The following is a 12,363-nucleotide window of genomic DNA, read 5'->3' on the forward strand; positions in this document are numbered from 1 at the left end:
GGGCAAGAGTGTCCCTAGGGCATGATCTCCCCCAGCACCCAGTTTGCACATACGCAAGAACTGAGCAGGTTCCCCAAGATGATGTCAATGCCAAGGCAGCACAGAAGCCCTTGGTAGCAAGTTAGAAGAATGTAGTAAAACACAAGGTAGAAACTCTGTCTGGTGGCATCTGTGCAGAGTTAGTCAAGTCCTGCATAGGGTTGGTGGTCACAGAAGTAGATGGAGTAAAAGAAGGTATTATGCCCGTGCTCACTTCGGCAGCACATATACTAAAATTGGAACGATACAGAGAAGATTAGCACGGCCCCTGAGCAAGGATGACATGCAAATTCATGAAGCATTCCACATTTGGGGGAGGAGATATGGGGATATACGTTTATGTATAGCTGATTCACTTTGTTATAAAGCAGAAACTGACACACCACTGTAAAGCAATTATACTCCAAAAAAAGATGTTTAAAAAATAAATAAAGATAAGGAAAGGGAGGCAAAGATAGTAAATGATGCAGCTAGGCTTGAATTCAAATATACTAGCCCCTGATATATGTTCTTAGACTCCAAGCTACAATGTCTCTCAGCTATGATGATAAATAATTGTATGTGTGTTGTGATTAGGGAAATCTATTCTTTGTCAACTTTCAGGATATTGTATTTGAATAAGCCTTAAGGCTTCTTTGAAGAGGATCCAACAATGAATGGGGGAGAGGGATAATCCTGAGCAGAAACATAAGCAAAAGTGCAGATGTGTGAATATGCAAGTCCTGTGTAGAAACCATAAGAGTATATATTTGACTGAAGTTTGAGTTATGTGTTTTAAAATAATAGAACCTAAGTTTTATATGGTATCTTGGACCCAAGTCATGGAAGGTCTAAAATTCTAGACTGAAAATATGAGCTTTATTTGGTCAACAATAGGGAATATTGATGGCTTCCAAGCAGGTCAATGATGTAAGTCTAGGAATTTCTATTACTGTGTTTATGACATCATGGCACTTAGCCAAAAAGTAAATCAATAGGGCATTTCATTAAAAATTTGTTAAGTAATTCATTGGTTTAAAAAAAAAAAAAAAAAAGGAAGGTAATTATGCCCAATACAGTCTCCCTCTAACATTACGGTTCATGACATGCCTTCCTTTAAGTCCAAAATATTATAGTCCCCTTCAAGTTATGACCAGCCACAGTGCCTGCAAGGACCTAACACAACAGACTGATGGAGCTATCTCTGCTGTTGCAGTCGGCCTGAAGTCAAAACTGATACCACCATCAATCTGTATCATCATTTTTCTATTTCTCTCAACCTTGGGCAGCATATTGGCAGCTCTAGATTGTTCTTCTGGTCGAATGACCTAGACTTTCATCACTTAGAAACCTGAGCTTTTATTTTTCTTGTCCTAGTTGGGCCAATGTTGCTCAATTGCCTATTTATAGCTGTCACTGACCACAGAATCACTGAAAGACACTTCAGTGTATTCCCAAATCTCAGAGCTACTTCTCCTCCATCCCACTAGGTAGCAGTATCTCCTTGTGATAATCAGACTCAAGTTCCCCACCAGTATAGAACTTGTATCTTGTCTTACTGGTCCTCTCACATGAGGATCCAACAGTGACTGGGGTAGTATAGCTTCATTCAGTGGAACCCTTACTGTATCCTCAATAGGTGTGTTATATACATAAGAACCACACTTCATATTTAGGAAGAACCTAAGATTGTGAGGACAACTCTGGTCCCCAAGTGAGTCTCTGGGAATGATGTTTAAAAGAGCCAATCCTACTTCTACCCTTCGGTTCCCAGACCCTTGTTTTCTAGCCACTAGCAAAAGAGCATCATATATTAACCATTTTCCTCTGAAAGTAGAGTCTACGACAAAAGCTCATATACCATCTCCAGAACTTTTTTATCTTCCCACACTGAAACTCCATACCCATTAAACAATAACTCCTCATTACTCCCTCCCCAAAACACTCATAGACACTCTTCTAATTTCTATCTTTATGAATATGGCTATTCTATGTCCTCATATAAGTGGAATCAAACAATATTTGTCCTTTTGTTTCTGGCTTCAATTCAACATAGTATTAGAAGTTCTAGCCACAGCTATTAAGCAAGACAAAGAAATAAAAATCATCCAAATTGGAAAGGAAGAAGTAAATTCAATCTCTGTTCACAGATGACACGTAGACAACCCTAAAAATTCCACACAAAAATTCCACAGTGGTGATGTTGCACAGCATTGAGAATGCACTTAATGCCACAGAATCGATCAATTAAAATGATTTAGATGGTATATGTAAGGAACGGCACCAAAAATGGAGGAGAGCTTAAACAAGCTTTATTTGGGAACACTCCCGGGCGAGGTTCACTGGTCGGAGAGAAAGGGGCCAGAGAAGTCGCGCCCAGGTGTGGGCATGAACAAAATTTATAGGGGTGGACGCAGGGGAGGTGCTTGCTGTGTGAAGCAGCCCTTTTTCGGTAATCTCTTGGGTGCTGTGGCAATGTAAGGTGTCGGTTGCATCAGCCTCAGAGCCATTGCTTCTGCCCCTCGGGGAGCGGGAAGACCGGGGCCGAGTGGTTTGGCAATGTCAGGTGTCGGTTGCATCAGCCACTTTGGCGGGGGTTCCGTCTGGCTCCCTGGGCCCTTCCCCGGGCCTGCTGGCCTTACATCCCGACTTCTTCGGTGTAATGGGGCGACGTTTGGTCTCTGGCTACTTCCTGCTGTACGGGGGCGCCGGAAGGGAATCAGGCGGCAGCGGGGGATTCTGTGGGTAGTAAGGCATATGGGTGGAGGAGCATCTGATTCACCACCACCCAAGAGACTTCTTGTATACGGCTGCGGAGAAACCTGAGGAAACAGGGGGCAAGCATGAATAGGATGCAGATAAGGATTAAGGGGCCTAGGATTGGTGTCAGCCAGGTATAGAGGGTGGACCGCCACCAATTGGGGATGGGGGAGGTGGATTGTCGCTGCCTGCGTTGGAGTTCTTCTTTTAAGCGTCGGAGAGCATCTACATTGTCTTCAACAACCCCTGTCTCGTTGATGTAGTAGCAACATTCTTCCTGTAGGAAGAGGCAGGTACCTCCTTTGTCAGCTGTCAGAAGGTCCAGAGTGCGTTGATTTTGGAGGGCATCTCGGGCTACAGAGGTGATCTGGCGCTGGAGGGAGGTGATAGAGGCAGCAGAGGCCTCGATGGCTAGCTGGAGTTTCTGTTCTAGGTCGCGGGATGTTGAGACACTGTGTGTTAGGGCTCCTCCCCCGATGCCCGCAGCGATGAGAGAGGAGGCGAGGGAAATGCCTGCGACCATAGGGAGAAAGATGGCCCTTTTCTGTCGGCTAGAGAGTTGTGTGGTAAGTGAGAGAAATTCGGCTTGGTCATATAATGTGAGTTGTGGAACAAGGGTGATGGGGATACATGGGAAGGGGGAGGAAGAGTTGACCTCTTTTGTAAGGGCACCATTACACCAAAAGAACAAGCCTGGTGGGGCCCCCATTGTCATAGTTACAGGGAGGGATGAATTGCAGGGAGTGCATCATTAGTTAACTTTGGGCGGCTGCCATAGCAAATTGTGAGGTTCTTTTTTTCTAAATCAAGAAATATGGGGACTCTTAAAGGGGGAAAAGGTAAGTTCTGGGAGGGAGAGGTAAGGGGTCCTTGGGGGGTTTCTTTAGCAGCTAAATATAGGGGTTTAGCAAGAAGAGCAAAGTTAGGGATCCAGTGTCGGAAAAATCCTATTAGGCCCAGAAAGGAGAGAATCTGGTCAGCTGTCTCTGGAGGTTGGAGGTCGCGGATGGCCTGGGTGCGGTCGGCTGTCAGGTTTTTTGTTGTGGGGGTAAGGTGAATCCCCAGGTAGGTTACTGAGGGTGTAGACAGTTGGACCTTGGTTGGAGAGACCCGATAGCCGCGAGAGCTGAGATAATTGAGGAGGTCAGCAGTGTGTTGTTTTGAGAGGCTGAGAGATGGGCTACAGAGGAGGAGGTCATCCACGTATTGGAGGACTATACTGGGAGTGAGAGGGCAGGAAGCGAGGTCCCACGCCAGAGACTGGCCAAAGAGGTGGGGGCTGTCGCGGAAGCTCTGGGGAAGAACCATCCAGGTGAGCTGGCGGGAAGCCTGGGTATCTGGATCTGTCCAGGTGAAAGCAAAAAGGAAGTAGGAATCAGGGTGTAGGGGGATAGAAAAGAAGGTGTCCTTGAGATCTAGGACCGTAAAATGGGTGGTGGATGGGGGGATATGGGAGAGCAAAGTTTGGCACAACTGGGTGGAGGGGAATTATCGCCTCACTGATTAGTCGGAGGTCCTGGACCAGGCGGTAATCTCCTGAGGCCTTGCGGACAGGCGGGATGGGGGTGTTGCAGGGAGAGCCAGTGGGGATGAGGAGCCCCTGGTCTAAGAGTCTGGTGATAATAGGTCATAAGCCCCTTAGATGAGTTTCAGAAATGGGTAATTGGGGTCTGGATGGAAACTTGGAGGGGTCTTTAAGATGGATTAGGACAGGGGGGTGGTGTGTCGCTATTATGGCTTTTGATGTATCCCAGACCTGGGGGTCTATCCGGTTGGGAGAGATGGGAGGAGGAAGAGAGGAGGGAGAGGGCTCCGCTGCCAGACCGAGGAGGGGGAGCAGGAGTTGAGAGGAGGAGGCCTTAGGATCAAGTCTGGCAAGTTGGAGAGAGGCCCCTAATTGGAAGAGAACATCACTACCTAGCAGAGGAACCGGGCAGGATGGTATGACTAAGAAAGAATGAGTGAAAGGGAGCCTCTTGATGTAACATGAGAGGGGGCCGGTCTGGAGCGGGAAGGACGGCTTACCGTCGATGCCCATAACAGAGATCTGGGAAGGAAAAACTGGCCCGGAATATGTAGGCAAGACTGAATAGGTAGCCCCCGTGTCCACCAGGAATGAGATGGACTTACCCGCTAGCTGTTACCCTGGGCTCGGTGAGGGTGATGGGGGTCTTCGAGTCCGGGTGTTGTCAGTCTTCAGCCAATCCCAGGAGTTCGAGTGGTAGAGCCGCTGGGTCAGTTCACCCTCTACGTGGAGGCGCTGAGGGAGGGCCTGCCGTAGGGCAGTCACTCTTCCAATGGCCTGTTATCCCGCAGCCAGGGCAGGGCTTGGAAGGAGGCCGGGGATTGGGACATTGGCGAGCCCAGTGCCCCTCTTTTCCGCACTTGAAACAGGCCCCTGGTGGGGTTGCCTTTGGGGGGGTCCCGAGGATGCTGTCCATGGGAGACGGCTGGCCGCAGGGCGGCTACGATGGCTTGGGTTTGGAGGGCCACCTTCTGGTGTATCCAAGCCTGTCGGCTGGATTCTGCCAAATCCTCACGGGCATTATAGACTTTAAAGGCCATTTTTACCAGGTCTTGGATGGGAGTCTGGGGGCCGTACTCTGCCCACTTAAGTTTTTTTTTTTTTTTTTTTTTTTTCTTCTGATATCAGGGGCTGATTGGGTGATAAAGTGGGTGGCCAAGACCGTTGCGTCTGCGGGGGTGTCAGGGTCCAAGTGGTTGTAGAGAGTTAGGGCCTCTGTAAGGCAGTTGAGAAAAACGGCTGGATTTTCACTGGGCTCTTGGGTTATCTCTTTTAGTTTTCTGAAGTTGACAATCTTGTGGGAGGCAGCCTGCCTACCAGCCAAGAGGCATTGGATCATTAGATCGCGTTTGTGGCGACCGTCTTGGCCGTCCTGATAACTCCAGCCCCGATCGGTGCCAGGAACAGCAGTGGCTCTGACGGGCATAGAGTTATCAGTGAGGTGGACCTGATCTGCGTGGTTTCGGGCAGCAGTTTGAATTCCTTCCCTCTCGTCGGGGGTCAGAGTAGAAGATAGGATCACAAAGATGTCGTGCCAGGTTAGATAGTAAGCTTGAGAGAGGTAGCGAAATTCTTTGATGTAGCGGGAGGAGTCGGCAGAAAAGGAGCTTAATCGCTTTTCTATTTGAGAGAGATCTTGAAGGGAAAAGGGAACATGAACTCTAACTAATCCTTCTGCTCCGGCCACCTCTCTTAAGGGACAGAGAAGGTTTGGGTCCTGGGAGTCGTGGCAGTGAGAGCGGGTGTGTGAGCTGACTGGCGAGGAGAGGGGCGAGGAGAGAGAAGTGAGGTAAGGGGAAGTCAAGGGGGAGGTTGCCAGGGGGAGCGGGGGAGCAGTGGAGGGCGATGGAGTGGGCTCGGGAGGGAGAGGGGCCGGTCCAGGGTAGGGTGGGGGTTGGAGAGGAGCTCTGGAGGGGGGAGAGGTGAGAGATTCGGGTGCGTCGGTTAGTGGAGAGGGGTCATAGTCAAAGGAAATTAGGGGCTTGGATGTAGAAGATGTCTGTTTGGCAAGAAGGATCTGGGAGGTGGAACAATTGACGCAAAGGGAAAGACGGGAGCGTAAATACCAGAAGGCCTGGACGTAGGGGACCTCGGACCATTTACCTGTTCTGCGGCAGTAGTTATCTAAATCGCAGAGGATGTTGAAATCGAAAGTCCCTTCAGGAGGCCATTTAGATTGATTGTCTAGAGGGTACTGTGGCCAGGCCTCGGTGGAATAGAATATGAGCCGCCTGTGGCGGAGGTCTTGAGAAAAGCCGAGTTTTGTAAAGTTGGCCAGGAGACACCCCAGGGGTGCCTTAGGATCTGGTTTGGATTCTGAAGTCCCCATGACCTCCGGTTTGTCCCCGGGTGAACAGAGAAAGAGAGACGTCTCTGGTCTCAGTCTCTGGTCACGGCGGTTCGGAGAGCAGGCAGGCGGTTGGGACGTCTCCACAATCGCCCGAGGCTCGGAGGGAAGACGGAGGAGTCCCTGACGCGGCCACGGTTAAGGACCCGGAGTCCGGTGGGTAGGGACCCCGGGGGTCAAGGGGAACGAAGGAGGGACTTACCCCGCTTCTGCCGGATTGGGTGGGTGAGCAGAGGTCCCCGGTCGGGAGGGGTGGCCCCGCGGTAATTTGTGGGGCTGGGTACCCCTCCTGGGTTTCGGCACCAAATGTAAGGAACAGCACCAAAAACGGAGGAGAACTTAAACAAGCTTTATTTGGGAACGCTCCCGGGCGAGGTTCACTGGTCCGAGAGAAAGGGGCCAGAGAAGTCGCGCCCGGGTGTGGGCGCGAACAAAATTTATAGGGGTGGACGCAGGGGAGGTGCTTGCTGTGTGACGCAGCCCTTTTTTGGTAATCTCTCGGGTGTTGTGGCAATGTCAGGTGTCGGTTGCATCAGCCTCAGAGCCATTGGCTCCGCCCCTCGGGGAGCCGGAAGACTGGGGCCGAGTGGTGTGACATTGCGTCAGGTGTCTGTTGCATCAGCCACTTTGGCGGGGGTTCCGTCTGGCTCCCTGGGCCCTTCCCCGGACCTGTTGGCCTTACAGTATATTTTACCACAATAACAAAAAAAAAAAGAAAAGAAAACTGCTTTTGATTTTCTTTGTTGTTGGGAATTGAGAAAAATTCCAGACCAGTAGCCACTGCCAATGTCAGAAGTTGGGAGAGCCACACTGGGGCCACCTGCTGTGTTTGGGGAAACCATTACCACTTGATAAAATAATGGCTATGTGAGTGTAGGGAAGGGAAAGAGTGTTTTAACTCAGAGAGTCAGGAGAAACATCATGGAGGTATCTCATGATAGAGACCTTGAGGACAGGAAGAATTTCCACACTGGAAGTTGGGGAGATTATTACAGACTTTTCAACTCCAGAAGCAAAGACATTGGCTCTTCTGCCTTGGGAATATTGAAATCTTTGTTCAATCACATTTAGAACATATTCTGAATACACTGCTAAGGTAATTTCCATTTTCATGATTGCTAACTAGCCGAGAAGAGGGAGAAGACAGTAATTACAGGAAATAGTTGACATTTATGAAGAAAGAGGTACCCAGTGAAATGCAGGGTCTCCTCTCCCCCATTCAAGTTCTTCTGAAAATACTTCTCCCTGCTTCTGAAGGTCATCAAATAGATTTTAAAAACCTAGAATTTTCCAGACCATCAGGCTGTTGGAATAAAATTAAATATACATTTGAATTCCTCTCAAGGTTTTCAATTCTTAGAATTAAAGGTATTTATTACAAAATTACTTAAAATTAAATCTATATATCAAATGTAAATATATATCATCTACTTCATATAGATCAGCCGTCCCCAGCCTTTTTGGCACCAGGGACCGGTTCCGTGGAAGACAGTTTTTCCATAGACGGTGGCGGGGGCGGGGTGGGTGGGTGGGGAGTGTTCAGGTGGTAATGTGAGCAATGGGGAGAAGCGTCCCGGGGGTTGGGGGCCCCTGATATAGATGGCCCTTTCATCAGCAGCACAAACTCCCTATGTTTCCCCCCAGTGCCTATTTTTTTCAGACCTTTTCTTCAATGTTTCTATTTCTTCCTTGTGGCCAAATGAAAGAGGAATCTGATGCCTTTTCGGTGTTCAAATGTTGGGTTGCTAAGCATCCTTGTAGCATCTTTGCCAGGGGCTTTGTCCAAAGCACATGCCTTTATGCCTGCCTCCTTTTTATAAGCAACCTCATTCTTTCACAGTATAGAAATGAAGAATCTATATAACCTCATCAGATTTCCTACATGGGCCCAGTTAGAAAGCATAGCCTCAGAGTTAGTCTCTTCACTGTCTGCAGACAAATACGGTGAGAGGCAGCCTGTGCTGTGATTTTGTCAGCTCTTTAGTAAATTACATGTGAGGGTAAAGAGGATAAAGGATAAAGAGGATGATCCTTGCCTGCTGATAAAACACATTCTTTATTCTCCTTTCTCTACAATGTTGAATACACCGTAGGGCATAAGTTATTATATACTTTATACAGTAAATGAATAATTACAACTCATGAAGCCAAAAAACGCACTTCAAAGAATATCATGTTTCCTAAGAGGAAGTGGAGAGATTCAGAACAGTGAACACAGGTTTCCAACTCTGAAGTCTTTTTACAGCGTGATGTTTTTTAACATCTGAACTAGATTATGATTCTGCCAGCTACATGTGTATTTTAGCCTTCCATCTTGCATTAAAGCACAAGTAATAATTGCCATTACAAAAAATTGGAATCGAGGAAGGAATTTTTTTATTTACTTTATTTACCTAGTTTTGTATGTATAAAGCACTTGCTTGCATCATCACTGACTCTCCACAGCAACCTTATAGAATAGGCATCATTACCCCACTTTAATAGCAGAAGGTGAGAAGTACTAAGAAACTTGCTCAAGGTCAATCTCCGAAGAAGTGGAACCCAGATTTATACAAGATCTATGTGAACCAATAGCCTTGACTCTTCAAAGTCCAGGACACAGTTCTCATGAGAATTCAGTGTATAAAACTACCATTAGAGCTTTCAATTTTACGAAAACAAAAATTAAAATTTCCCTTAAGAATAAATTTAGCATATACAATATATGTTAATAATGTCTATAAAACCTGTGCCTCAAAACTTGCTTATTAAACACGAAGAAAAGTTTTTTATGGTTATTTGACCTCCTAATATTTAGTGTTATTCAGTTAACACATTTTGCTTCCATTGAAAACCAAAAAAATTATAATAGCATTAATTCAGAATCAATTCAGTTCACTAACATAATACTCTAGGTATTTTTCTTCTCGATAAGAAAAGACATTCTTAATATTGCAATCTATTTAGAATGTTAGCATCAATCTTTTTAAGGAACTTAATCTTATATATTTCAAGCCAACAAGCCAAGAAAAAAAAAAAAAAAAAGACAGAAAATTAAACGGAGGAATAGGGAAGGTGAAATAAGGAAGCCACCGAGAAGCTTACAAGAATGGAGTTCTTCTGCCACCTGGTGGCTCTTTTGTATTATAACCAGACCTACTTTATTCAAGGCTTGGGGGTGTTTTGTTTAAGACATGTTTTAATGTATTTTTATTTCCAAAAGATAGGTTCACTCAGTGGTTTCCAAACCTGGATGCCCAAGAGGGTTACCAGAAAACACATTCGTGGGATCCATCCCTTGATATTTTGATCTTGTATTTGAGGGAGAGGCCTCGGATAGTTTTGCAATTACCCCAGTTGATGATACACAATTGATTTTAGATTGGATGTGACAGAGCTTGTAAGCTTTTCCTACAAAACCAGTACCCTCTTCTTTCTGGGCTCACAGCTAAACTCCACTTAGTGCCTCTCTTTAGCGGGGTATGGCCACGTGACTGAGCTCTGGCAAATGGAATCTGGCCGCCTCCATCTTTGTTGACTGTGGTTGCGTTGTTTTCATTGTCTTCAACTCGGATATGGTGGCTAATTTGGGCATTGGTAGCAAGCTCTTTTTTGAAACTTTTTCTTCTGTTTGGTTTAGTTAGATTTTTCTCCCTTTATTCTCCTCCTACCAAACAAATGAACATCATCAAAAGATCTCCCTCCACTCCAGCCAACCTAGCCTCTCTGCTTCTCCAACACATCAAATACGACCCCACTTAGGGCCTTGGACCACCTAGTGTTTCTGGCTGGAACAGTCTTTCCTCAGGTACCCACATGGGACCTGCCCCACCTCCTTCAGGCTTTGTTCAAACATATGTTTATCACAGACCCTCCTATTTATAAATGCAACTCCCTACCAGCAAACTGCTTATTCTTCTCACCATGCTTTATTTCTTCCATAGGAATTATAACATTCAACATACTACACAATTTTAATACTTATTATGCTTATTGTCTTTTTTACCCTATAATACAAATCCAATGCAGGGATTTTTGTTTTCTTCAGTGCTGTGTGCTCAGAAACAAAAACAGTACCTGGCACATTGTAGATGCTCAAAAAAGTATTTGTCCAGTGATGGAATGAAAGAAAGAGTAAACTGATGAATTATGACCCACGCTGTTGGTAAATAAACACATGGAACAATACTCAGCCTTGCAAGTATTCAAACATACAAATGTTAAAAAGATATTTTTGTAAGTAAGATTTTTTTGTATTCATTAGCCAATTTTTATGACCTTTAAATATAATTCCTAAACCAAGTGAAAGTGTAATGAATTGCATACACATTTTAGGTAAATTGATGCAGTTATTTTTAAAATCAACTTACATGTACTCATAAAGACTTTACAACATTTGAGCCAGTTTTAGAATTGTGCCACAACAAAATAATGTTTTAAATACATATATTTTACTTAGCCATTTAGTCAGCATTGCTAATAATGTTGAAGAACTGAAAGAAACTAAATGTTTAATAATAAGAAAATAATGAATTAAATTATGTTAATTCTATGCAGCAGACTATTTTCCTGCCATTATAATCATAAGAACTATGCTTCAATATTGAAAATTGTTTATGGAAAATGATGTATTATAATAAAATGTTTTTTTGAATTTTATTTTATTTATTTATACAGCAGGTTCTCCGATGTGCGGGCCTCTCACTGTTGTGGCCTCTCCCGTTGTGGAGAACAGGCTCCAGACGCGCAGGCTCAGCGGCCATGGCTCAGGGCCCAGCAGCTCCACGGCATGTGGGATCCTCCCAGACCGTGGCACAAACCCGTGTCTCCTGCATCGGCAGGCGGACTCTCAACCACTGCGCCACCAGGGAAGCCCAGCAGGTTCTTATTAGTCATCCATTTTATACACATCGGTGTATACATGTCAATCCCAGTCTCCCAGTTCATCACACCACCAACCCCACCACCTGCTGCTTTCCCCCCTTGGTGTCCATACGTTTGCTCTCTACATCTGTCTCAATTTCTGCCCTACAAACCAGTTCATCTGTACCATTTTCCATTTAAATCTGTAATTACACAGGTTTTATATATTTGTGGGGAAGAACTCTAAGGAACGCGCAAAAATTAGAAGAATTTTTGCATATAATGGGTGATGAGATTAAATCTTATTTTTAATCTCCCTTTCCCAAATGTTCCAATTTATTGTCACAATTTTTACAGTTCTCTAGTATTGGAAAGGCAAAGAAACTGTCTTGTTTCTAAATGTTTTACCCTCACCTGATGTGAATTTATTCTAGGTTCCAAAAAGTGATTATTACTTGCTTTTATTGTATTCATCAATACCAACTTACATCTCTGTGGAAATGTCTTTAGTGAGAATCTGTAAACCAGATTTACTTGCATGAAAGTGAGCAATTTGTCCAATAAATTCAGGCTGAATTTAACATCAGTTCAAGAACTAAAGTGCTCTTTCCATTTTCTCCTGTGTCTGTTCTACCTACAGACCTACATGAGCCCACGTTCTAGTTGCTTGGTTTGTATAGACATGTGTTCATCTTCCTGTGCATTTGAATAAGTAGGACTGTCTATAATTTTTCCTGTTTTCACTCATTAATGTCCATTAGTTCATAGCACACTCCCCAGGAATTCATGGAGGGGAGGGGTTTTCAGACAAAGGAATTCAGGGCATGCACCCCCTCAAAAATTGGTTTTTCCCCCAGATAACTGAACTAAA

The 12,363-nt window shown here is 45.2% G+C and overlaps 1 non-coding gene across 1 annotated transcript; it reads left to right on the forward strand.

Annotated features, from left to right (window-relative positions):
• Positions 1–245: 245 nt before the first annotated feature.
• On the forward strand, positions 246–352 carry LOC137225656 (U6 spliceosomal RNA). Its single transcript, XR_010943962.1, has one exon. It is a non-coding gene; the product is annotated as a U6 spliceosomal RNA (small nuclear RNA).
• Positions 353–12,363: the final 12,011 nt, after the last annotated feature.

Source organism: Pseudorca crassidens, chromosome 5 (assembly GCF_039906515.1).
Source record: "Pseudorca crassidens isolate mPseCra1 chromosome 5, mPseCra1.hap1, whole genome shotgun sequence".
NCBI classification, from domain to species: domain Eukaryota; kingdom Metazoa; phylum Chordata; class Mammalia; order Artiodactyla; family Delphinidae; genus Pseudorca; species Pseudorca crassidens.